At 39.0% G+C, this 25,503-nt stretch overlaps 1 protein-coding gene across 2 annotated transcripts in view; it reads left to right on the top strand.

Annotated features, from left to right (window-relative positions):
- The first annotated feature begins 365 nt into the window (after positions 1 to 365).
- The window catches only part of LOC105484555 (regulator of G protein signaling 8), a 108,884-nt gene continuing 83,746 nt past the window's right edge, over positions 366 to 25,503 (top strand). The window contains exon 1 of one of the 2 annotated variants that reach the window (XM_071076752.1): positions 366 to 491. The gene's annotated coding sequence lies outside the window, so the exon portion shown is untranslated. The remainder of the gene's footprint in view (positions 492 to 25,503) is intronic. The other variant, XM_071076748.1, reaches the window with a different exon arrangement.

The following is a 25,503-nucleotide window of genomic DNA, read 5'->3' as shown; positions in this document are numbered from 1 at the left end:
TTGAATTTGCAGCAATCTGGTGCTCTGGGTAATGGAGTGATGGTAAATGAACATTATTACGTTTTTACCCCATGAATGAATCCTTAATAAAAAAGACAAATGGCTTCCAGGTGTCTTGCCACAAAATTTCAACAACTGAGTCACTCAAGCTGGAGGGAAGAACAAAAGGCAGTATAGAATCGCCTCGTGATTCAGTGGCCGCCAACTTGGATTGTCCCCAGTTCCAACTTTAGCATCTTTCTTTAGTCATCCTACTGCACAGTCAGTTCCCCTTGTGTAAATGCACAACAGGAGGAAATTCTAATGAAAGGACAAAGCTGCCACTGTCCCATCTGACCAAGCGTCCCCAGAGAGAACAGGCTCCCCATACAAGGAAATACTGTTCCTGAGAGGAACCACCTGTGGCTCGTCTGTGGCCGGGTCTTGAATTACTGGCCATTCCGGAGCAGGACCGATTGATGTGCCGACTCCTGTGGTTACTAGGATGTAAGGTAATCCCTCAGGAATGTTCTGTCAGCTGGCTCAGCCCAGCCTCTGCTGTCCTGTCAGGAGGTGGGATGGTTTGAAAGTCTTGTCTCTCTCATAAACTAACACTGTGACATGAGGAGGCTTGGGATCTCTCCGGCTCTTAGTTTTCTCAACTGTGGGATTCATGGCCAAGAAAGGAGTTGGGAAAGAATCTGGTGACAAACACAAATGCCTCTGGGGGTCAGATAGGTGATAGGAGTGAATGGATTGTCTGGTGTCAGACAATAGGAATGTTGGCGCCTATGAGGAACTGGAGAATAAATGCCTTGCCTGAAGATGTTCAAATTCAAATAAAACAAAAACAACCAGAACCCAATATTGTAGGCCAAATAAAATGCCAAGGGGCTAAGTTAATCTGATGACTAGAGTTTCCAATCTGTTCTGGAAGGTTGCTTCTAGTTTTAATGATCCAGCCTTTATCTGGAAGTATGTATTTTTACATATCAGAATTCCTAATTCAATATGTATACGGTATATCTTTTTGAATGTGAGAAAGTATATGTACCTAATTCTGGGAATAAAATTCAGAGGAAGTTCAGACCAATCTCGGCTTTTATAGGCTAAATCATAGCAAAAATCATTGATCTTAAGTTGTTGGTTAGAAAAAAATATTAAATGTATGTGATAGGATGCGACTCAGAGCTCATTTAAGCTCCTCTGAGCCACGGCTCTGGGAAGACAGGGAAAATGAACCCCTTTTTAATCACACACTCCTCCTGTTCAGAGCCTAATTATTTTTCATCTGATTTGTACGTAGGCACGTGTGCAGGGACTGTGTCTGCCTTATTAAACACTGTACGTGACCCTGCTACCTGACACCTAATAGGGCCTCAATACATGTATGATAAATAAATGAATGAGTTAATGAAAATAGTAGTATGCCTAGGTTTTAGTCTTTTCTCTTTTAAACTATCAAATAAGCTATTGATTGCATAATTTATTTTAAAAGCGTAGATGCAATCTTGCCAATTCTTGGCTCAAAGCCTTCTAAACATGCCACATTGCCTACACAACAAATCTCAAACTTCTTGGCATGATCTTTATTTCCATGCTCTGATTTCTTCTTTCTGTTTCATTCTATCTTCAAATGATGTTGCTTCCCCCGCCCCCATATCATACCCCAGCTTAACTGCTTGTTCCCCAAACAAGTTCTTTTCATTTTCACGACATTCCCTGTGTAATGCCCAGCTCTCCTTTTTCTCCATCAAAATGTTATCCATCCTTCAAGATGCAAATGTCCTCTCTCCAGGAAACTTTGCTTTATTTAAAAGCCAAATCAGAAATAATTTCTTTATTCTCTGCTGTTTCTGCGTATCTCATATAAAGTGAGTAATACATTCTGCCTTAAGTTGTAGCTATTTATATACCCACATCCTCTAGAATCTAGAGTCTAGATAGTATCTACTCTAGTATCTAGAGTCTAGATAGTAAACTTCTTAAAAGCATAGACTATAAATTGTTCTTCTGTGCCTACTTCATAAACATGAAGGTATTCAATGCATTTATGTTGAATGATAAAACTGAAAAGTCTACATTTGTTGGTTGTTTTTAATTGATGGAGAAATTTTGGTGGCTATCAGTTTGCAGTTAGAGGAACCCTCAACAAACAAGTTTACTGAGAGAACAAGATAATCCAAGAATCCAAGGAAAAAGTGTCACCTTTTGTGACAGAACTGTATAAAAATATATAGAAAAATGTCAGAAGCAATTCAACCTAAGACATAGGGTATGGTTTGCCAATGGGTTTAAGCATCTTCCTGTTGATTATAAGAAAGAAAAATCATCTGTAAAGTCAAGGATCTGAACTATTGTTGATGTAAAGATGGGTAGTACTACAAAGATAAGTTCCAAAAAAGGATATTGGTCTGCACAGAACCTGGAAATAAAAAATTCGGACATGGGAACTATCACCATATCTTTATTGTTGTTCAGAAAAGAGGGTAGGCCATTTTCACTGTCCAGTTCCAGTTTTGTAGAGTAAAAAGAAGAAATTTATTAGGCTTCCATAGCCCAAAAGAAAGAGCCGTTAAACATATCTCATACTATGTGTTCTAATTCTGCATTCACTAAGTAATGTGCTTGGTCCTGTTGAGAAGTTTTATGTATAGTATCTTACTTAACTTTCATAACAACCTTCTGAGGTAGGTATTAAAAGCCCCATTTTTAGATGAAGAAACAGACTAAGAGAGGTTAAGAACAATGAGAACACATGGACACAGGGAGGGGAACAACACACACTAGGGCCTCTTGGGGGATCAGGGGAGGGAGAGAGTCAGGACAAATAACTAATGCATATATAGGGCTTAATACCTAGGTGATGGGGTAATAGGTGCAGCAAACCACCATGGCACACATTTATCTGTGTAAAGAACCTGCATGTTCTGCACATGTATCCTGGAACTTAAAGTAAAATAAAATTTAGAAAAAGAGAGAAGTTAAGTAATTTCCTCAGTCACCCATCAGAATATGGTAGAGCTGAAGATTTAATGCAATCTCTTTGAAAATAGTGATGAAATGCTTAACAGAAATAGAAAAAAAATTCTAAAATTCATATGGAATCACAAAAGACCCCAAATAGCGAAAATAATCTTGAGTAAAAAGAGCAAAGCTGGAGGTGTCACACTACCTGATTTCAAAGTATACTGCAAAACCATAGTAACCAAAACAGCATGGTAGTGGTATAAAAACAGACACATAGACCAAAGGAACAGAAAAGAGAGCCCAGAACTAAATCCATGCATTTAAAGCCAACTCATTATTGAAATGCCAAGTACATAATTGGGAAAGGAAACCTCTTCAGTAAATGGTATTGGGAAGACTGGATATCCACATGGAGAATAAAAAAAAAATTAGACCTTCCTCTCTTACCATATACAAAATTAACTCAAAATATATGAAAGACTTAAACATAAGACCTGAAGCTATGAAACAACTAGAAGACAACATAGGAGAAACATTTCATGACATTGGTCTGGGAAAGGAGTTTTTGGATAAGACCTCAAAAGTACAGATAACAAATGTGAAAGTAGACAAATGGGATTACATCAAACTAAAAAGCTTCTGCATAGCAAAAGAAACAATAGATAAAAGAGACAACCTACAGAGTGGGATAAAATATTTGCAAACTATACATTTCATAAAGAGTTAGCATTCAAAATATATAAGGAGTGCAAACAACAGCAAAAGACCAAATAACCTGATTAAAAAATAGGCAAAAGACCTGAATAAACATTTCCCAAAAGAAGACATACAATGGCCAGCAGGTATATGAAAATATGTTCAACATCACTAATTGTCAAGGAAATGCAAAATAAAATCCCAATGAGATACCATTTCACCCAGTTAGAATGAACAGTATAGAAAAGACAAAACAGAACAAGTGCTGGGGAGAACATGGAGAAAAGGGAACTCTTATATACTATTGGCGGGAATGTAAATTAGTGCAGCCCTTATGAAAAACAGTATGGAGGTTCCTCAAAAAATTTTAAATAGAACTACCATATGATCCAGTAACTCCACTACTGGATATATATCCAAAGGAATTGAAATCAATATGTCAGAGATATCTGCACTCTTGTGTTAATTGCAGCACTGTTCACAATAGCCAAGATGTGGAATCAACCTAAGTGTCCATCAACGGATGAATGGATAAGAAAACGTGGTGTATATACACAATGGGATACTATTCAGTCATAAAAAGAATGAAATCCTGCCATTTGCAACAATGAACCAGAAGGATATTATCTTAAGTGAAATAAGCTGGGCACAGAAAGACAAATACTGCATGTTCTCACTTACATGTGAAATATTTACAGAGTTGATCACACAGAAGTAGGGAATAGAATGGTGGTTGCCATAGACAGGGATGATTAGGAGTGGGGGAAATGGGAAGATGTTGGTCAAAGGATGCATAATTATGGTTAGATAAGAGGAATACATTTCAAGAGATCTATTGTACAGCAATACAACTACAGTTGGTGAAATATTGTATTCTTGGTAAATGTAAAGAGAGTGGATGCTATTTGCTGTCATCACAAAAATGATGACTAGGTGAGGTGATGTATTTGTTAATTACCTAAATTTAACCATTCTATAATGTGTATGTACTTCAAAACAGCATGTTGGACACAATGCTACCTGCCAATTTTAAAAAAGTAAACTTTTAAAAATAAAAAAAGCATAAACCATACTAAAAAATCAAGAGCCAGGAAAAGATGCAAGACACAAACAGACAAAACAAAAAAGAAAATGATGGAGCTGTGATTTAAACACTGCCTGGACCTTTTTTTTTTTTTTTTTTTTAATTGTTTTTAGTAGAGACAGGGTTCCGCTATATTAGTCAGGCAGGTCTTAAACTTAGGTCATCCTCCCACCTCAGCCTCCCAAAGTTCTGGGATTACAAGCATGAGCCAATGCGCCTGGCCAAGCCTGGACTAACTTTCAATGTTGCTTTCTGTTCTGCATGGTGTTGCCTATTCTAAGAGAACTGCGTGATGCCTCTTGCTTGTTCCACTCTTGGGTCAGAGATATCTCCCTGGCTGGAAATGAAGTAGTGGCCACAGTTGGTAGGGTCCAATCCCCCACAGCTGGCTCATTTCTCAGTGAAGTGGTTATTGTGTTTGCAAGCACAGATCAGACCTTGAATAGCAATATACCCATTAACATAGTGTCTCTGACAGAAATAGGCTGTCAGTTCTACCCCTTATATTACAGCACTCCTTAACCACTGGAAAGACTTGTGAAAACACAAAACATTCTCTGCATGGTGTCTTTAAATGGGAAGCACACAGAAATTTACTTTTTCTCCTTGAAAAAGCTCCAAATTAAATGGGTAAAAGAAGCTTAGTATTACTGCTTTTGTTTTCACAGCTGCCAAAATAACTCTGGATCTCCTGGTTCAACTGATAATAACCTTAGCTGAAATTACATGTGTCTAAAGATAGAAGATGCAGGGCCAGGCATGGTGGCTCAGGCCTGTAATCCCAGTGCTTTGTGAAGGAGGAAGATTGCTTGAGCCCAGGAGTTTGAACTAGCCTGGGCAATATAACGAGATCTCCATCTCTACAAAAAAAAAAAAAAAAAAAAAAAAAAAAAAAAGACCAGTAGTGTTGATATGTGCCTGTAGTCCCAGCTACTTGGGAGGTTGAAACAGGAGGATCCAGTGAACTGTGATCATGCCGTTGTACTCCAGCCTGGGTAACACAGCAAGAATCTGTCTCAAAAACAATAACAAAAGCAAAAGATAGGAGATGCGGGTCAGAGCATCTGATGCATTTCCTATCTTTAATGAACACATTGTCTTTTGTTTAAATGGGATCTGTTCATTTTAACTCGAAGCAGTCCTTGATGATAAATGAATGTGAAAAGCCTATAGATGTCCTAAGTTGGGAAATTTCCTTCCTTCCTTCCTCTATCTCCCTCCCTCCCTCCCATTTTCTCTCTCTCTCTCCCCTCCCTTCCTTCCTTCCTTCCTTCCTTCCTTCCTTCCTTCCTTCCTTCCTTCCTTCCTTCCTTCCTTCCTTCCTTCCTTCCTTCTTCCCTCCCTCCCTCCCTCCCTCCCTCCCTCCCTCCCTCTCTCTCTCTCTCTCTCTCTCTCTCTCTCTCTCTCTCTTTCTTTCTTTCTTTCTTTCTTTCTTTCTTTCTTTCTTTCTTTCTTTCTTTCTTTCTTTCTTTCTTTCTTTCTTTCTTTCTTTCTTTCTTTCTTTCTTTCTTCAGAGTCTCACTCTGTTGCCCAGGCTGGGGTGCAGTGGTGCGATCTTGACTCACTGCAACCTCTGCCTCCCGAGTTCAAGTGGTTCTTATGTAGTTGGGATTACAGGCATGTAATTTTTGTATTTTTAGTAGAGACAGCGTTTCATCATGTTGGCCAGGGTGGTCTTGAACTCCTGGACTTAAGTGATCTGTCCGCTTTGGCCTCCCAAAGTGTTGGGATTACAGGTGTGAGCCACTGCACCCACCTGGAAGTTTTCATTTATATACTCTCAACATCATTATATATATTGTGTTTGCATCTAAGAAGTTATTTTAACAATTAATTTTAGCCATATATGGTCTCTTTTTTATTGGAAACACATTAGAAAAGTTCTTAGTTAAATGCCCATTTTGCAGATTTGTACTAAAGGGTAGCAGCGGATTGGTGGATGATCAGAAAGGTGGTACCTGGGGTGGCAGTATTTTGGAGATGGAGTCTGAAAACCAAGTTGTAAGATGGCCTGGGGCTGTTTAGCCCAGGGAAGAATTTCTAGGCAAGCAAGGGGTCTTCAGATATTTGAGGGACTCACTTGCCCTGAACAGGAATAAACAGGTATCCTGTATCCTCTTCTTTACCCAAGAGGGCAGAAGTTGGACTAAAAGAAGGTCAGGATAGGGAGAAAGTGATGTATATGTGGAAAAAATCTTTAGGATACTTGAGGAGTTTATTAGAAGGATGAATATTTGAACATTAAAGTTGAGAATGATGGTGGAGGCTGTCTCAAGTAATGATGTTCTTCCTGTTACTGGGATATTTCAAGCTAGGGAAGCTGTGGCAGGGATTTCAGCTTTGGGTAAAAGATCATGCTCAATGCCCTAAAGTTCCATTCCAATTCTAAGAACTTAGTTCGTGGTTTAACTTATACACTTAATATCATTTGCCTTTATGTGAATCAAATATGACAAATGGTTTAACAATGATTGTTGGAGAAGAGGGTATTTATGTGGTAGAATCTCACTGATTTAAAATAATTGAAAGGGAGAGTCAGTCTCGTTGGTGGAGTCAATTATGAAATTATTGTAAATAATAAAAGGCCATTTTATTACTTTCAAGTCCTTGGATGCGTGGAATTACATCTACCAAAGTTGCCCAATCAAGGTTCTGCTTTAAAGAATAGAGAATGATTTGTAATCAACATATTAGAGTACCAGGCTTGCTGGTCTTTGCTTAGATTAGAATTAAATCATTTCCAATGCAGAATGTTTGAAAACAGTTGGTTCTCATAAGTAAATAAATAGCCCCTTCAGAATTTCATTTTATGTGTTTATTCTGTCAATTCTTTCTTTTTTTTCCTGTTTCTAGGGCAAAGGAAAGCTGATGTTCAACGTCTGTCAAAATGTCACAATTAAAAAATAAAAGCACACCATAAATAAGTGAGATTTTTGTTGTAATTTGGTCAGACCAATTCTCTGTCTTGCAGACTGAATGTTAGATTGCTCAAAACTCATGAAAGGAAACTTTCTGAAGAACTATTTATATCTAGAGGGTGTGGCAAAGAACTGGATTTAGTAATTTGTTCATTCATCAAAATTTAATTTCAAAAAGACCATATATTGTGTAATTTCATGTATATGAAGTGTCCAGAATAGACAAATCTATAGAGACAGAAAGTGGACTCATAATTGCCTAAGCCAAGGGTCGGGGGTGGTAGGGTGGCTTAAGGGGAAATAGAGAGTGGCACTGACAGGTATGGGCTTCTTTCTGGGGTGATGAAAATGTTCTAAAATTGTGATGATGTTTGGACAACTCTGTAAATACAGACATGCATAGTTTAATGACAGCAGTATATTCTGAGAAATGCATCAGTAGGTGATTTTGTTCTTGTGTGAAACAACAAAAAGTTGTGTACTTATCCAAATTTAGTGTAGCCAACTACATACCTAGGCAACAAACCTGCATAGCACGTTACTATACTGAATAATGAAGGCAATTATAACACAGTGGTATTTTTGTCTCTACACACATCTGAACATAGAAAAGGTAATACGTTACTACAACGTTACAATGGCTATGTCCCTAGGCAATAGGGATTTTTCCGCTCCATTATAAACTTACGGGACCACCGTCTTATATGCAGTCTAATGTTGGCTGAAACTTTATTATGTGGCACATGACTGTGTGTCAAAAAACAATGAATTGGGCTGGGTATGGTGGCTTGCACCTGTAATCCCAACACTTTGGGAGGTGGAGGCACTGGGAGGATTGCTTGAGCCCAGGAGTTCAAGACCAGCCTGGGCAACATAGTGGGACCCCATCTCCACAATTTTTTTTTTTAACTAGCCAGGTGTGGTGACGTGCACCTGCTGTCCCAGCTACTCTCTAGCCCAGTAAGTTAAAGCTGCAGTGACTGCAGTGATGTCAGCCTGGGTGAGAGAGGAAGACCCTGTCTCAAAAAACAAACAACCAACATTGGATTTTACACTTTAAATAGGTGAATTGTGTGGTATATGAATTATATCTCAATAATTATTGAGTATACATTATGAGTCAGGAGCTGTTCTGGGACTGGAAATATAATGTTGAACAAGCCAAAGCCTCTGCCCTCACAGAGCTTACAGTGGGGAGTCAGATAACATACATGTGAACAAGCATATAAAAACATAGTTTCAGGAAGAGGTAGTACTCTGCAGAAATATAAAGCAGGATGAGGAACTAGAGAGTGTGTGCATACATACGTGCACATGTGTCTTGTGTGTATATGTATGTATACATATGTGGGTATATGTATGTAGCATGTCTATATGCATGTATGTTGTGTGCATGTATGTATGCATATGTATGTGTGTGCATTGTGTGTGTATACACATGTTTCTATTTTAGATATGCTGAGCAGAGAGGCTCTCCATGGGGAATATAACTTTTGAGTAAAAGTGTGAATAAAATGAAAGAATTAACTGTGCAGATAACTGGGGTAAATACATTTCAGGCAATGCAAAGACCCTGAGACAGGAATATTTTGGTCTGTTCAACCAAGAAGGACAGAGAGCTAGTGGGAAATGACACTGGAGAGGTTGGTAGGGATCATATCATGTAGGTGATGACCATGATAATATCTATGAGTTATTATGAGTTCAGTCTTAGCATTAATAATTACCACTAACTTTGTGTGACATATTATACAGTCTCTGAGTCCTTTTCACAACCTCTATCTTGTTTGATGCTCACAACCCTAAGAAGTTGCTGTTAGTTTGCTCAGTCTATATATAAGGAAAAAGTGAGGAAATTGTTTATAATTCTCTGTGCTCCATGAGTCAATGACCCACTTCAGGACATGTCCCAAGTCTGGTCATCTTATTTCCTTAAATCCTAAGTCAGTACTTGCTGCAAGACATAGGCTCAATACATGTTCATTCGACTTCTTTGAGGTCACAAAGTGAGTGGACAGTCAAGTCAAGACTGAAGTTCAGGTCTTCTCATTCCAAATCCCATGCTGTTTGTACTGACTCACATGGCCATATTGCTTTTCCCTTTGAATCACAGAATGATGGGGATTACACGGTCTTCAGGGGTCATCTTCCCAGTAAATTGACACTAACATCCTCCAAGGCCTGTGGGTGTTTACGCAGTTTTCCAGGATTCTGCTGAAAGAGGTTGATCAGTCTCTCTTATTGCACAATGCCACTTTAATTGAGGAATAAGTTTTCCTTAGCATATTCCATTAAGTGACTTTATGTAATTAATTTGTATCCCCTGATTCTTACAGTTTGATAATTTTCATCTCTGCCTTACCATCCAGGTTTCTTCTTAGCCAATCCTACCATATTTCACCTTTCAACTACATAAAAAACGTAGTTAAGAACATGAGTTCAAATCCTGAAATGAGTTCAAAGTCTGGCCCTGCTCTTAATAGACGTACAACCTTTGATGCCTCAGTTTTGCTCATCGGTAAAATGGAGATAGTAACGTTATTTATCTTATATGGCTGTTTTGAAAGTTAGATATGTCTGATAGTGCTCAGCACAGAGCCTAGAACAGAGTAAGTATCAGTAAATATTAGCTATTACTAACGGTATGCTTATGCCCCACTCTCTGGTAGCACTTACTGTAGAATTGTGATCAGGGAAGCAAGAAGTAAGATAATAGCTTGTCCATGTTTCTGAGTACACAGCACTTGGTACTCTACTACAGCAGGCCAGTTGGGTGGTCAAGTACATCCTTGGACTGCAACACAACATGTGCACAGATGGAAACCAGGATTGATTAACTCCTGAGCATTCTACATTGGAATTAAGGGGGATGATTGTTGGGTCTCCCCAAGTACACAATTCCACATGAATCTCTGTGGCTGTCATTAAACTCTCGATTAGAGGCTAGTTTCACCCAGGTGATGATAGAAATTGGCAGTTGGGCGCTGGAACATGGAATGTGTGATACAGGAAAACAGTGTGGGTGGGGACGAAAAGCCGTTGATAAAAAGAGCCATTTCTCCCCCTTCCTTTTCCTGCTTAGATTCTGGTAGAGTCAGAGCTCTCTGGTCTCTGCTGCTGCATTGTTGCCTGTTAGCGTGATTGTCGCTGTTGCCAGGTAACTGCTGGCGCAAGAGCTTCTGGGTGGGCTGTGTGCTCGCTGGGTGAGTGGGAGGAGGTGTGAAGAGGCAGAGGTCAAGGGCAAGAGGAATGGAAACAGCAGTGTCTACACACACAAATCAGGGCCATGGAGATTCCCCCTAGGTTATGGGATGGGGGAGGCCTGAAAACATGAAGATAACAAGGCAATCCTTTATTGTATATTATAAATATACAGTATTTATAATATTGTATATACTCAATATTATTGAATATACTTTTCTAAAGTATATTCAATACTTTAGAAAAGGAATGAACAGTTTGGTTTATTCTTTATTTCCTCTTAGAAAAAACACCCCAATTCTTCATAAATGCCAGATGTATGTCTGTGTGTATGTCTGTGACTGCTGGTGTGCCTTTAAAAACCCCATTGAAAGAACGGGGCCCCAGTGACACTGTCAGCGTTGTGGAGAAAATACATTGTCTTATAAGGCTGTGAGAAGCCCCTTAGAAAGCCATCCTTTGGGTTCTTTTTCTCTCACACATTAAGCACCAATTCTCTTCCTAAATGAGGAGTAAGTACGGACACTAGAGAAAGAGCAGGAGGTGAAGCCGAGTAGCAGCTGACTGTACCCAGCATATTTCATTGTTCATCTGAAAGCTGAGACTCTCCCAGCACACTTGTGGAGGAATATTCCACTTTTAAATGGAAAGAAGCCATAAATGACAGCTAGAAGATACCTGGGAGAGGATACAATAAGATTCTTTATTTCAGGGGTGAGGAAAGACCAGAAGTTAAGTGCTTATCAAGTTCAGAGATACAACTACAGATCTAACCTTCTATGAAAGAGAGATTGTCTCCTTAGTTCTCTAGCTTCCACATCTTTCAATGTCCTTACCATCAACCTTCATCCTCTTGCCCTGCAAGATGTTTCTCAAACTGCCTGCCCAGCTCTCCACATGATTCAGCCACTTCACCCTGCCCTAAACCCTAAATGAACCTGCAGTCAATCTCTGGACTGCTTCCCAGACGCATACTTGGTTTCAAGTTCCTCTATTGGTTTTCTCGTGTTCAGTGATTGTATCCCCTCTCTCTGTCAATAGATGTTTCCCTGACTATAGACAAAATAATTTTGTTTTGCCTTTTTTATTCCCTCATGTTCTGACTCCATACTTCATATTAATTACAGGATTGGCCATAAAGGGTACCCAGAGTATACCTGGCATGGCCCATAAAGATGAGAGAGTCCATTGTTAGATCATTTTCATTTGTTTAAAATAACACCAAATAATTGACCTCTCTAAGGTCAACTATAATTTCATTTAAAAATCTAAAATGATAAGCCTAAAATATATTTAATGCTATTTTAAAATATATATTTTCTTGAGGTACACGAAAATTATATAGGCTACTATTTATTGGTCATTTGATGCCAGATATTGAACTAGATGCTTCACATATGTCATAAAGTATTATCAGTAATACACCTGGAAAGGTATCATTATCTTTGTCTAACACAAATGGAAACAAAGGCTCAGAGAAGTTAAACAACTGTTCAAGGTTGCTTTTTCTAAATCAATAGCTTGTGCTCTTGTTATAATATCAAGTGGCCTCCATCCATTAATGCAATAGTTTTGGCTCTAATTGTTATCTTAGATATGAATACAACATAATGAATATATAATGAATTAGCATTTTATGAGTCTTGAGTAAAGCAACTGTTAGTTATCTAAATTATCACAACATTTAGTTGCTTTAAAAAGCGTTTTTAAAAATAGTTTCTGTGAACCAATAATCTGGGCATGGCTTAACTGGATTCTCTGGCTCAAGGTTTCTCACAAGGCTGCAATCAGGGCTTCAGTTGGGCTGCAGTCATCTCAACCCTGCTTCCAAGTTCAGCTGCTTCCAAGTTCATGCACGTGGTTGTTTGTAGGCCTCAGTTTCTCACATGCTGGTGAACTGAGGTCCTCAGATCCTCCCTAGTTGTTGGCTAGGAGCTGCCTGCAGGGAGTTGGATGGTCGCCCCCAAAGATAAGAGGGCATATTCTCTGGATCTGTGAATGTTATATGATTTATTACTCTGTTCTCATGCTGCTAATAAAGACATACCCGAGACCACGTAATTTATAAAGAAAAGAGAGGTTTGATGGACTCACAGTTCTGCATGTCCGGGGAGGACTCACAATCATGGTGGAAGGTAAAGGAGGAGCAAAAGCATGTCTTACATGGCAGCAGACAAGAGAGTGTGTGGAGGGGAACTGCCCTTTATAAAACCATCAGATCTCGTGAGACTTATTTGCTGTCATGAGAACAGCATGGGAAAAATCTGCCCCTACGATTCAACTACCTCCCATTTGGTCCCTCCCATGACATGTGGGGTTGTGGGAGCTACAATTCAAGATGAGATTTGGGTTGGGACACAGCCAAATCACATCATATGGCAAAGTTAAAAAGATTTATTTCATTATGGTCAAATACATGTAAAATTTACCATATAGTATTTTTTTTTCGTATGAGATTAAATTAAGACTTTGGAGATGAGATTATTGTGGATTATCTGGGTGGTCCCTTTAATGCCATCAGAAGTCTTCTTTTAAGAGAGAGGCAAAGGGAGATTAGACACCAAAGAGAAATGCAATGCCACCACAGAGGCAGAGCCTGGAGTGATGCAGCCACAAGCCAAAGGATGCTGGTAGCCACCTGAAGCTGGAAGAGGCAAGAATAGATTCTTGCTAGAGCTCCCAAGGGAAGCAAGGCCCTGCCAATGCCTTGATTTTGGGCCCAGTGAAATTGATTTCTGACTTGTGGCCTCCAGGACTGAGGAAACAAATTTCTCTTGTTTTAAGCCACCAACTTTGTGGTAATTTGTGATAGCAGCTGCAAGAAATAATATACTGCCCTTAGTCCCTTGCCACATGGGCTTCTCTATGTGGGCATGTCACAGCATGGCAGCTGGCTCATCCAAGTGAGCAAGCAAGAAGAGCAGAGTGGGAGAGAGTGAGCAAGGTGGAGGTCAGTTTTAGAGCCTATTCTCTGATGCAACATCCCTTCTGAATTCTGTACGTTTGAAGCAAGTTGGTAGGTCCAGCACACACTGCAGGGGAGGGGATTACTCAAGGGCATGGCCTTCCCTCTCCTGTATGTTGGACTCCTACTGCCATCCCAGGGCTAATATCCATGACATAGGTTTCCATATCTCATACTGGCTTGTGGTGTTGTGTCCCAGGGTTTCTTGAAGTGGGCTTTGCTAACCCAATAAATCCTAATCACCCAAAAAGCTTGATAAAAATGCAGATATCCAGGCCTATCCTAATTCTACTAAATCTAGTGTGGGACCCAGAAACCTATATTTTAAATAAGCTTCCCACATGATTCCTATGCACAATAAAGATTAAAAAAAAAAAAAACTGACCTAAACACTATTGCCTACTCAAGAAAAGTTCATAGCTAACTAGTATTTGTGAATGCTACACATCTGCTCTCTGACAGTCATGTTTTAGCAGTTGCTTTTTGGGGACAGTTCCTTAATCCAGTGTATCCTAATTAGTGGTAATTGTACCACTGGTGGGAGGCAAAATGGTTTAAGGTGAGCATGACCATTTAATATTTTAATAGTGGTGTTATCTTCAGGGTAACTTTCTATTTATGGCAAGTCACATTGGTTTTACTGCCTGGTGATAATATAGAGTTTCTTTAATAAATATGTTGTTGTAAAAAAGAAAAAGGAGTTGATTTGAAAAAATATATTAAGTAAGCAATGGTATAGGTGGTACACAGACATGGCAAAAACAATGACAGACATAATCAAACAGTTGAAGTTTGAGAAGCACTGTCCTAACCCAAAGGAAGGCACTCCGTGGCCTTAAGGTGTCATGGTAGAAAGTGGAGGAGATATTTGGGGGCAGAAAGGCCCTGCCCAGGTTAGTGAGATTATTGCCTGTGTCTCTGTGAGGGGAAGACCCTGCTGATCAGGATCAATCATGAAGCTGGTCAGACTGAGCAAATGAGGCATGCCTTCAGATACATCTCTTGTGAATACAGAAAAGAAAGGGCCAGAGCAAAATATAATCACAAACTGGTGCAATCAGGTTGTGTAGAGGCACAGACTTATTCAATAACAGGACTGGTTCTCGGCAAAAATGAAATAAAGGTGAAGCCTTGTGTTGCCCCTGCTTCCACTGGGGCCCTCTCTTTGTTACTGTCATAGCGCTCTGCTCTTCTCCCTCCAACTCTTTCCTGCTTCCTTCTGTCCCACCCTGACCCCATCAGATGTAGCTCTCAGGGCTTTCATTTTTTTCGGAGCTGTAAATGACCTATGTTGTTCAAAGCATTGGTCTTCAAATTCTGTTGGACAGAGCATTCTACCACAAAAGTTACCTAATGGATATCTTTAATCCCTTTTTTCTTTATTTTTAGTTTTCAGTTTTCCTAATGTTAAATTTTCTTTAAAAAAAATATGGCAGTGACTTTTTAGTTATAGTTGATTATAATATCCTATAACCACTTTAATAAGATATATTAAAATGTTTTGATGTTCTTGAAAATTTGATTCAACATACAATACATTAAATAAGTGCTTTTAAAAAAAAATTCACTATTCATTTGAGCTCTTAGGACTGCACTGCCCCGTATAGTAGCCATTCGCCTCAAGGCACTACTGAGCACTTAAAATGGGGTTAGCCTGAAGAGAGACGTGTTGTCGGTATAAAATACACACTGAATTCAAAAATGTACTATTAAAAAGAGAGAACGTAAAATATATTATTAATACTTTCAAGTACTGGTTGTATGTTGGAATAATAGTATCTTGGTCATATTGTGTTAAAATATACAATAAAAATTAATTTCACTGTTTCTTTTTACCCATTTTAATGTGGATACTAGAAAATTAAAATTAGGTATGTGGTCCACACTATATTTCTATGATCAGCATTGCCTTAGAAAATACTGAGTTCAACTTGCAGTAATTGCTGACACTAAGTGATTACAGGCTCTGAACCTCCCGACATCCTCCCAGTGCTAAAACACAAAATTATAACTCCTTGGTTCCTAACTTGGGTATTTAGGTCAATTCCCTCACCTCCTTTGTTAATATTAGTAGATTCTATTACAGGAAGATTGTCTTGGTCAAGCCTTATTTTTACAAAACCATACCTTATAATGAGACAACATAAAAAATGCATGAAAAAGTATTGGGATCAACTACAAAGTCAAAGAAGGACATAGAAGTATCAAGATATTGAAAAAATGTTTACAACAGTCTTGATTCTTTCAGTTATTTTTTCTGTAGCTTATTGATGCGAATCTTCTAATCTTTTTAACTTGGCAAGTATGACCATCTTTTCTGGTGATATGTTTTCTTGTGAAGCTACTTTCTGCTGCTACTATGCACTATGCATTCAAAATCATAACTATCATCATTATGATTCAGTTCTTTAGTTTCCAGTCAATTAAAACCCACATGAACATAGAGAATCAGATCACATTGTGACTGGCCTGCTTTTTGTTTATCCAAATCTGAAATCAAAATAAATAACTTGGGGCCAGGCACAGTGGCTCATACCTGTAATCCCAGCACTTTGGGAGGCTGAGGCGGGTGGATTGCCTGAGGTCAGGAGTTTGAGACTAGCCTGGTCGACATGGTGAAACCCTGTCTCTACTAAAAATACAAAAATTAGCCGGGCATGGTGGCAGGTGCCTGTAATCCCAGCTACTGGGGAGGCTGAGGCAAGAGAATTGTTTGACTCTGGGAGGCGGAGGTTGCAGTGAGCCGAGATCGTGCCACTGCACTCCAGCCTGAGCGACTAAGCGAGACTCCGTCTCAAAAAATTATAATCATAATAAAAATAAATAAATAAATGAATAAATAACTTGGCATCTAGGGCTGTGTGTTTTCTTTTGACTATGCCATTAAACAGAATAGTATTAGCTTCAGGAACCTCTGTTGTCTCTCAGTGTTGTGCCTGCTTCTATTCCTAATTTTATTGGACAGTGTAGATGAACACTGGATGGAGGCGGATCTGCCTGTGTCTCCTTTCATTACTCTCCTCCTTTCCTTGGACCTTGGCTGGTCCTTGACACCATTTTCAGCTCTACCTGCTTTGCTTCCTTAATCCTCAGCCTGTCCCCAACCCCTGGTTGAGATATGAGTGAGAGTCACTCCAAGGCATTGTTCCAGCCCTATCCTGGCCCAAGCTTGTGACTGGTCCCAAACTCCAGCCCTAGCTTAGCTCCTACCTGCAGGCTTTATTCTTCCTACACTGTCAAAATTTCTTAAGTCACTTGATACCTGATGCTCCTTGTCAGCTGTGTTCTAGCAGTCAACAAAACCAGTAAACATATAGCAAATGGACACTTAAAATGTAGCATCATAATCTCTACAATCCTTCAAGAATTCTCCCAGATAATTAACTTCCTGGGACATTGAGCATGGCATATCATTTCTTATTTAACACACTTGAATATTAAAAACACAGGACAAATAATCTTGCTGCAAAATTGGGTTAAGATTTAATTAACAGAAAAAACTATAACACATGTACCAGACACTATGAGTTTCTGCCTGTGAACACAGCATTTGAATATCTGAGTTTCCTCTGCTGTGAAATCCATTCGCTTCACTCACAGCCTTTGCCATTTAAATGGTCTTTCAGAGCAGACTGCGAAACCATGAGGTGCACTTGCTTCTGTATTCAGGTTTCCTATATGTTCCTTACATTAGGAACAATATACGGTCTTTTAAGTTCCTACAGTGACCATTTAACTTGGTTGCATTAAGCTGTAATGGCTTTGCTTTGTGATTTCTGTAAAGCCATAATACCATTTGGCTGTTTAGCCTGGACTCTACCTGAGGCATGTGCCACAATAAATCATCTTCAAAGTTGCCAGGGTGAAGGACTCTTGATTCTTTTTCACTGTGGCTGTCATCTTGCTTTTATCTTCAAAGAATCCTCCAGGAGCTTCTACTCAATTAGCTTTTCTTTGTCCTTCTATAGCATGCCCTTATTTGTCAATCAGTACCAACATAATATATAACATTCAGTTTCTGATAATAAAATTATTTCTAGCTCAGATGCTTCATAATGATCACTATTACTCTTAAGTTTTCTGCCCCTCAAATTAGTCTGAGAACCCCTTTGTTGAAGCCATATCCTCTCCTGAGACATTGTGGCCAAAGGATTTAAATTCTATTGATGAAATGTTAACATTGGCCAGCAGGAGAAAGAATTTGGAATGAATGGTATGAGTCTTTTTCAAGCTCTTAAAATTCTACCATCTACTTGTTTCCTTATTTGCTCCTTGCTCATTTATTCATTCAACAAATATTTATTTAGTACTTACTGTTGGACAAGCTCTGTTTCAGGAACTGGAAGTGTAGCAGCCTGGAAAAGGATTCAGAGCATTAAGGGCAACCTAGTACTGCTACCGTGGGGTGTGTGTTTGTGTGAGAGAGAGAGAATGAGAGAGAGAGAGAAAGAGAGAGCGAGCTTACTCTGCTGACATTATAGCAAAATTCCCCAAATTTTTTTGAAGACGAAATTAATAGTTTTCACAGAACGCCAGTTAACATCCTGGAAGAGTAGTCTGGGAAAGCACCCAGTCAGTCACTAATGCTGGTTCTTTCTAAAGTCGTCATTATCTATCCCTTTTTACTCCCACTGCTAATAACCTAGTCCTAGTCCCAATACTTCCTGGCTCATACCCAGGTCATTGCAGTAATTTTCCCACTGGTCTTCCAGTCTCAGTCTCTCTCACTGTGATCTATCCTTCATACTGTACAAATACTGGCAGTCTTTTGTTGAGCAATCTGCTTTAGTTGGAACCAAGGCTTGGAGAGATTAGCTGCCACTAACAAGGTCACCTAAGTAATAAGTGGCAGTGATGAGAATTCTATTATACTGGTGTTTTTCAAACCGTGATCTGTAGAACCCTGAAGTCCAAGCACATTCTCAAGTACTCTGAGGATTTCTAAATTTTGTGTTTTCATTTAAATCATAGTCCATTAACGGAGAGAATATTCTAAACCATCTAAATGACCTCTCATTGTTGAGAATTGGGATGCAATTTCTGTGTGTGTGTTTGTGCTTATTGTAATGTGGATGGGCTTCTGAGAATAAAAGTAGATTGAGGATTTTTTCAGCAGTGATTTCAAGAATCTTGATCTAGGAGAAGACTTTTTCATCTCTTCTAGTTCAAAGGAAATTTTTCATTATAATTGGTGGTTTTAGTCTATTTCTTTGGGGTAGGATGAGCATAGATGGGTGATAAAAGTCTTGGGAACAGGTAAAGGAGAATCATTTTACTGTATCAGGTAAGCAAGAAATAGGACATAATCCATCTGCCAATTGCAGTCAACCAACAAGCAGCGCACTGGAAAAATCAGAAGTAAGAGTGTGAAGCCAAGTCACTTTTCATAGCTAAGTTTGTGAGGGCTAAAAGTGCAGGATTATTGGGCTAAATTTCTATCTAGATTCTCCAGTGACTGCAGACGCTTTTCTGAGCATTGGAAAGAGTTGCCAGGTGGGGATCCAATTAGTGCCTATGCTTGGGAATAAAACGGCTATTAAAGATCCTGAGAGTTTTTAGGGACAGGTTACGGATGAGAACAGGAGGATAGAATGCAGGTCAGATAAACTCTTTTCTTTAGAAATCTGCCATTGGTGGATCTCTCTGCAGCAGGGAGAAGTGAAGAGTTCTCTAACCCTTTAGTCTTTCAGTGCCAAGCAGTGATTTTCAAATGTGGGCCAGGAGATGGGTTATATCAGAATTGTTAACAGTGCTGGTTAAAAATACAGTTTTCTGGAGCTGGATCAGATTCTCAGAATTTCTGGGAATGAGACTGGTCAGCTGTAATGTTCCATAAAATTCTTAAGCATGTAAAAAATTGAGATCTACTGGTCTAGGGACTTTTTCTGCAAGGTAGGGTGCAAATTGCTGGAAGGACTCTAAATTTTTTTTTTTTTTTTTTGAGATGCAGTCTTGCGCTTGTCATGCAGGTCGGAGTGCAGTGGCGGGATCTTGGCTCACTGCAACCTCCACCTCCCGGGTTCAAGCAATTCTCCCGCCTCGGCTTCCCAAGTAGTTGGGATTACAGGCACCTGCCACCATGCCCGGCTATTTTTTGTATTTTTAGTAGAGATGTGGTTTTGCCATGTTAGCCAGGCTGATCTTGAACTCCTGACCTCAGGTGATCTGCCTGCCTCGGCCTCCCAAAGTGCTGGGATTATAGGCGTGAGTCACTGCCCCCAGCCAATTTTTTTTTTCTTACACCCAGCCAAACTCTGCCAGAAAAGGTGATTGCCTATTAGTGTGATAGGGTGTGCATGTTTTAAAATTTACTGCTGCATTGCATGGGCTAAAGTGTGGTTTTACTCAACTGATACTTCTTGGAAGTATAAATCTCCCTAGGAGAGATAATGGACTAAGTCCCTGCAAGTTAGAGTGAATGAGTTTCTTATGGAGAGCAGAAGGGAGTCAGGGCTCCTTGGTAGAGTCAGGGTTGAAGATATTGGAAGAATGCTCAAATTAAGAAAAAGATATTAAAAGGAAGGTTAGGGAAGTGAATTTCAAACTTCTTGGACTTGCCATTTGCTCCTACCTCTAAGGCCCTTTGCTTATTATCCCCATCATCTTTTCTAAACCTGACCCTTACATGCCTGAAGTTAGGGAAACTTTTTTCTTCACCAGCCCTTTTTAGATGTGTTTGGAATTTTGCCTAAACATGGTCTGCCAAGCGTGGCCTATGTTATTTTTAGTATCTCCTTTGCATATGTGCCCTGAGGAAGTGGGATCCTCCGTTCGTTCTTTCTTCTGATGAATATTTGATTGGCAACCTTAAAATTTTTCTTTGTGTTTAAATTATAAACTCACTGCAAGCACAAGGCACCTTTCAGAGTCTTTTAAACTACATGTCAATATGTGTTCTTGTAGAGCTATAATTACCTATTATTTCGTAGCTTTCTGAATTAAATATTCATTAAACAAAAGCTGAAAATGGTATTAAATCTATACAAGATTTTTAATGTGCAAAAATTACTAATCAGTATATTAATATGCCTTCATCAGGGTTCACTTAGGTAGCAAGGAAGGACCCTATATTTTTTAATAATGCTTTGTTTTTTAAAAGTCATTCACATTTACAGAACAATGCACATTTTCACAGAATTCTGACTTATTATGTGACTAAGGGAGTTACTAAATGTAAATGAGAAATAATTTCACTGTACTGTCTTTGAAGAAAGGATGATTTTTAAATAAAAATGGAAGTTTCCCACTTTTGCCAATAATCAGAGTTGACATCACTAGTGAAAGGGATATCTACATTGCATAGATATGGGCAGAAGAGCTGCCCTCTGATTCTAGGAGCATGGAAGATGCCCGTCAGAATTCACCAGTGCAGACCATTCCCATTCATCCTGAGGTATTCTGGGGTGAAGAGAGTTGAAGTTACTCACAAGCCAGCACTTTTACCATCCATTCAGACCTACATATCCTAAGAAAAGAATATCTCTAATACAATCAACCATTTCATTAAAATCTTTTTATCCAGCTAATACATGAAACTTGAATTTTAAAAAGGATTATGGAGAAAGCCTTGTAAAAGAAGCAGGTTGTCTTATCTTACTCCATTTCCACTTGGCAGAGGCAACTACCTTTTTATTTTATTGTACTGTTTAAGTTCTGGGGTACATGTACAGGACGTGCAGGTTTGTGACACAGGTAAATGTGTGTCATGGTGGTTTGCTGCACCTGTCAACCCATTACCTAGGTATTAAGCCCAGCATGCATTAGCAGAGACAACCATCTTTAAGTGACAATGTTTTTAGGGTTTTGATAGTTACCTTTCTATTTCTAAATAGTACACTTGTCCTGCTAATTTTTGACTGATAACTTTAGGATATTATCTGTTGATTCTCTCCTGTCAAATATGAGTATTGCACTATTCTTGCCCACTTCTCCTTCTAAGTTTTAATGCAATTATTGTTAGTTCTGTTGATTTCCTTTGTTGAACCTTTAAAGAATATTATTAAATTTTCTTTTTTTTTTTTGGTTCCATCAAATTTGGACCTTGCCTCTTAATACCCATCATTTAGGTGAGGATTTTAGCACACTTACTCTTCCTCTATTTCTTCCTCCTTTTCACTCTATGAAGTTTCTGCTCTTGGATTCCATTAACATTATCCATGTTGCCCAATGTTTGTCATTATGCTAAACTTCTGTTTACTTGTACTAGCTAGAGTGGGTCTCTGTTCTTTAGAACCTAAAGGTTCATATTGAAATGATTTGAATCGTATTTATATAATTAAATATCTTTGTCTTCTTAGGTACCCTGATGCTATCATGAGCATTTTTCAGTATCTTTATTTTTAGACCACATCCTTCATGGTTGCATATTGTTCTACTTTCTTAGGAATGCACTGAAGCTTAGCTTTGCTTTTATGTTTAGCCAGAATATGCTATTCAGCTTTGGTTCGGGTTTAGTCTTTGGAAGCTCAGATAGATTAATGACTGCTTCAGTGTCATTTCTGACATTTTGAATGTTGGTGTGAGCAGCGATTTTAAAATTATTTAGTTTACCACCACCAAATATCAGTGTAAAAATTTCTGTTAAATGAATGTATTGTGCTATTTGGATTTGTTGTAGATATTGGCGTATCAGAATATTAGGCTATTCAAATATAGGTAAGTTTTATTCTAGATGTAACTTGGAATTTAAAAATCCTTTTGTGTGTTTTATTCAGTTAAATGTCTTAGTCAAATGAAGTGTAAATGTGCATTTGTTATTGTAAGAGTAAAATCCTGCAATAATTAACATGATTGTGAAACTATTCATTTTATATATAAAATTACTATGAACTTTTGAATAATAAATAGGAAAAGAATGCAGATTAATAAGCATAATGAGAGAATACATTGAGTAGATTACTTTAGAAAAAACCCTATACTTTAGAGCCTAAAATATTTATAACATTAAATTAATTATAACAAAAAGAAAAAAACAGAATAGATGACATAATTATAATCTTTATAGAATTATTTGGTGTTCTAAAATGCACAACATTAAGCAAAGTAACCTTTAGGAACTGCTTTTAGTTATCTAATTCCATTTAGGTTATGAGTTGTTCAAGAAAAGGTTCTATTTTTCCAAATTCTTCACATTTTATGCAAATGATTAAAGAGCAGAATGTCAATTTTACTCCCTTGAAATGTCACGAAGAGAAAAACTCCAAATCATAAAAAACAAAAGTCATCATAAATTGTCTTCATTCCAGACATATTATTAGCCAATACTTAAATTACACTTATTATGAGCCAGGCACTGTTCTACGTGTTCTTTCAGTGTTAACCCATTTACTTCTCCCAACAGTCCCATGAGGTCTGGCCACTATCCGCTCATTCTACAGATGAAGAGCTAAGGTACAGAAAGGTTAAGTTATTTGTCCAAGGTCACATGGCTAGTAAGTGGTAGTGCAGGATTTGAAGCCAGGTGGTCTGACTTGAGTCCATGATCTTAACCATGGTATGATTTCTTATATGAGATATGTCTAGAAAATGCTTAGGTGGAGTTCCTGACTTGTGGGAAGGAACCATTAAAAGTTCTTATCATCGGTTGCTGGAATGGGATGGGGAATGTTGGAATGAGAGAGGGAGGAGCCGGTAAGTTATTCATCTCTCACTGTCCCAACCTCTGGAGGGTGTACATGACCCCAGGAGGTGAAGAAGCCTGCTGCAGCCAGGAGGGTCCATGATAAAAAAAAAGTCTATATCAAACACCTCATGCCTGTAATGGCTACAGGGCCCTTTGAGGCAAGGGACCTGCTGCAATGCACAGGCTGCTATGGCTGGCTTCCATCATGGGTTTTCCTTCTCACTTCGTAAGACTATCCATGAAGATGGCTGCAACATTTTAGTTTTATTAAGTAGTACATTACTTTCTAGCTTTGCTTGGGAGAACTGTGGTGGCACAGAAATGACAGTGGAGTGGCATCTTTTTTTTTTTTTTTTTTTTTTTTTCAGACAGAGTCTCACTTTTGTTACCTAGGCTGGAGTGCAGTGGCGTGATCTCAGCTCACCACAACCTCCGCCTCTCGGGTTCAAGCGATTCTCCTGCCTCAGACTTCTGAGTAGCTGGGATTATAAACATTCATCACTACACCTGGCTAATTTTAGTAAAAATAGAGTTTTCTTTCAGTAAAGATAGAGTTTCTCCATGTTGGTCAGGCTGGTCTCGAGGCCTCCCAAAGTACTGGGATTACAGGCGTGAGCCACCGCCGCTGGCCGTGGCATGGCATCTTATCAGAGCATGGAGATTGAGACTAGGGAGTCACTGCATGGACCTATCTTTACTCCTACAGGAAAGAGGGTTAACCAGGGCCACTTAGAGGATACTTGAAAACATTCTACAGAGAAAAGCTTAGTAAATATCAAAGGAGTTTTCTTTTAAACATGGAAGTTTTGGAAACCTGAGGTTTTTTTTTTTGGTTTTTTTTTTTTTTTTGAGATTAGCATCACATAGGCACAAATGAAATTCTTTCCCAAAAGCAATCAGTGCTAGTTTACTGCAATTAACTAAGAACTGCAAACTTGCTGCTGAGAAGCCACTGAGTAGGAGTCCTGGGCCCAGATGTTAAAGATCCAGAGGAAATTTAAGCAGTGCTAATAGTAGTTGTGGAAGCTGAGACAGCTGCTTTACTTGTGCCTAAGTGTTCATCATTTATTAACTATCTTCTCTATACTGCACCCTTTAAAATGTGTGCAAATGTTATTCATGAATTGTTTAACATTAACATTTTGTGATTTTAATGGGGTGATGCTTGGTTTATTTAGGCCCAATTAATATATCTTTCTTTTGCCTGTAACTAGGGGAAGCCTGGCTGGTTCAATCACACGCCGTGACTTCAGACACTGCTGTGTGGCTGAGCCCACCAGAATTCCAGACAGAATCTAGTAGGAAACACACCACTTCTTGAATACCAAAAATACCAGCCTTACAAATGCAGACTTATGAAATGGTGGCAGGTAGCACCAAGTTTCATTTTTAAGTCCTTCTCCCCACTCCTACAGCTCAGGGAATACCCAGCACCTCTTACAGCTCCTCATAGGAAGTGACTCTTGGATTTCTGGCCCATCACTCATCCTCATTCCTGTCTCCATGTCCCCCTCTCGTGTATTCTTTCTCAGGATCCTGCTGGATGGCCAGCTGGCTTTGCTAATTTTGAAAGTGTGGGAAAGGTTCAGATGCTCTTGATGGTCTAAGAAGTGTACGCAGAAACACGAAGACACGCCCAGTCTGAGTCCACAGGAAATGGGCAGCAGTCCCGCAGGGAGCATTGTGAGCATCTGCTGTATTTAGGGGTCTGTTTTAACAAGTAACTTCATGGCACACTTCTATAATGTTAAACAAAATTATTGGGGTTGGGGGGCATTGTTTTGTACTAAACTTGTGTACTAGGCTCTAACAGATCAGAAAAACCAAAACAGAGTCCCTCATGCTACATGGCATGTGGTAATCAAACTGAAACTTTAAGGAAGCCAATAGATCCCAAAACAGACCATTTTTTTTCTCCTCAAAACAGGAGATTCCAGCATAGTAAGGAAGTCCCCTCGGCTCTAACCTTTACAAAAAGGTAACCTGAAGTAACCTGCTGTTAACCCGTCAGACTTTTCTCTATTGTTCATTTTCCTTATTCCCACCTTATAAAACTCACTGTTAGGCT

Source organism: Macaca nemestrina, chromosome 1 (assembly GCF_043159975.1).
Source record: "Macaca nemestrina isolate mMacNem1 chromosome 1, mMacNem.hap1, whole genome shotgun sequence".
In the NCBI taxonomy this organism is placed as follows: Eukaryota; Metazoa; Chordata; class Mammalia; order Primates; family Cercopithecidae; genus Macaca; species Macaca nemestrina.
The sequence above is the reverse complement of the archived record's forward strand: the minus strand, read 5'-3'. Positions and strand labels throughout refer to the sequence as shown.